Here is a 2,672-nt window from a genome sequence, read left to right as displayed (position 1 = left end):
ATCCCACTTAATCATGATGTATTATCTTTTTGATGTGTTGCTGGATTTTGTTGAGAATTTTTGCATTCTTAGGCTGAAGCCAACATTTGAATTCAGTTTTACCTCATATCTACTAGATGCCAAGGTCACTGGCATGCATCCACTTATTTGCTCTCTGACGATGAATTGATTCCATCACATAGTGACTCTGTAGAGGGCTTTTGAAACCAGAGATCATTATGGGTGCAGAAAGCCTCACGTTTCTCCCATGGAGCAGCTGAAGGGTTTGAACTGCTGATCTTTGGGTTAGCTGTCTAATGTTTATCCTACCAACCCCCCAGGCTGAAATTTGACTCTTGTCATTATGCGCTGTCAAGTCAGTTCTGACTCATAGTGAACCTATTAGGGTTTCCAAGGAGCAGCTGATGGGTTTGAACTGCCAACCTTGTGGTTAGCAATCCAATGCTTACCCTACAGCCCCACACTCTACAGGTAGGTTTATTAATTAGGTTGACTCTCTGAAGTACTAAATATTAAAGCAATGAAACTTTTGGAGCATTAGAGATTGTGTTATATAATCGGATTTAATTTTATGGCACTGTAGGATAAACACTGGACTGCTAATCACAAGGTCAGTGACTCAAACCCATCAGTTAATCCTTGAGAATCCTATACAGGGTCTCAATGAGTCAGAACCAATTTGACAGCACCTGCTCCTCGGAAACCCTATACAGGGTCGCTATGGGTCGGAATCGACTCAACAGCACTTCACAACAATAACAAACCACAACAAAACAAAACAGCTAAAGTGTTATAGATTACCTTAGATTCTAGGTTGGTTTGCATTTTTAAAGTCCATACTCATGTCTTCTATTTCCCCTGGCATCCCAGTTTTCTATGTAGTATGTAGAAACATTTTAACTAGTCTCTTTTTCTCCCTGTTCTTAATGTAAGAAACAAATGCACACAAAAGACCTTCAGCTCTGAGTTACAGAGTTATGTAGCTTTAGAATCCATGTCTCTGTACTGAAATGGCAGTGATATTTTGTTTCATTGTTTTTCTTTCTCCCTCTCTACTTTCTCCCCTTCATTATCTCTCTATTTCACCGTTTTTTTTTTTTTTTTTTTTTTTTTTATTGTGAATTGAGAAAGGTTTACAGACAAGATCGTCAGTTTTACATTGTTTTTTCTCAGTGATTGCATCTCTGTCTCTTCCTACTCTGTCTCCTCAATCCCTATTTCTTAGACATTTCCCTTTCACTAACCTTCTACCCTTCCTGGGTCCCTCATTTCTAGCCTCTCTGTCTCTTTCTTGATGCCCTTTTCGAACTCTTTTAGTTTTGTTGCTGGCTTTGAGGTTTTCAGACCCATGAAATCCCTGCCAATTTATCTAATACATTTTTAAGAATTGTGAGAAAGCAGTCATTTATTTAGTCATTCTTTCAATAAGTATTTATTGAACACCTCTGCAGAGCTATTCTAAGTATTGGAAATACAGTAGAAAACAAAACAGACAACAATCCCTAACTCCATGGAGCTTCAACTTCCAGGAGGCAGGGAGTTGTTGTTGTTGTTATGTGCCATGGAGTCAGTTTGAAGCAGGGAGGAGGCAAGAAATAAACGAGCAAGTCAGTTACATAGCACGTGTTGTTAGTGACCCTGGGCAGGGTTTCCCAGGAGCTGCTAGTTTGAATCACTGACTTTGGGGTTAGAAGTCCAGTGCTTGTCCTACAGTGCCACACTGGGACTCCATATTGCACATTGGTGGTGGTGGTGTGGGGTCGAGTCAGTTCTGACTCATGGCAACCTTGTATAGGGTGTCCGAGGCTGTAAATCTTTGTCATTGTGCCAAGTGACTCTGCAGTCTGACGTATTAGCCCACACAAGTAGAAATCATCATCTTTTTCTGAAGAGTGGCTAGTGGATTTGAACTGCTGACCTTGTGATTAGCAGCCCAGTTTGTAACCCACTAGTCTATCAGGGCTCCTTATATAGCACATTGGTGGTGGTGGTGTGCCGTGGAATTGATGCTGATTGAAAGTGACTATGCATAAGGTTTCTGAGACTATGAATTTTTTCGGAAGCAGAAACCCTCATCTTTCTCCCATGGCACTGCTGGTAGTTTCGAACTGCTCACCTTGATGTTAGTAGCCTGACTAGTAACCACTACACTACTAGAGCCTCTTACAGCACATTATTGATTGTTGTTGTTAAGAACCATCGAGTTGGTTCCGACCCATAGCAACCCTGTATAGGGTTTCTGAGGAGCAGCTGGTGAGCCTGAATCGCTAACCTTGCAGTTCAAGTGACTTTGCAGTCTGGCCCATTAGCCCACTGAGCCACATCAGGACTCCTACAGGACAGTAGGAGGTGATAAGTGCCAGAAGGAAGACTATAGTTTAAAAGAGATTTAGGGAGGACTAAAGGGCGGAGCCTCAATTTGAAATACAAGCTTCAGGGAAGGCCACCCGGAGAAGAGAATTTTGAGCAAAGGTTTCAAGGTCCCGAGTAACTAGGGAAAGACCATTCCAGGTAAAAGTCCCTGAAATGGGACTTGACTGGCTATCTGTGGGACAGTGACTGGAACAGAGAAAGCAAGGGAGGAGAGAAGTAGGAGAGAGTTGTGGATTCAACTGTGGCACTGTAGAATAAGCATTGGACTGTGAACCACAAGGTTGGTGGTTCAAACACAC

Source organism: Chrysochloris asiatica, unplaced genomic scaffold (assembly GCF_000296735.1).
Source record: "Chrysochloris asiatica unplaced genomic scaffold, ChrAsi1.0 scaffold00117, whole genome shotgun sequence".
NCBI lineage: Eukaryota > Metazoa > Chordata > Mammalia > Afrosoricida > Chrysochloridae > Chrysochloris > Chrysochloris asiatica.
Note: the sequence above shows the minus strand (reverse complement) of the source record.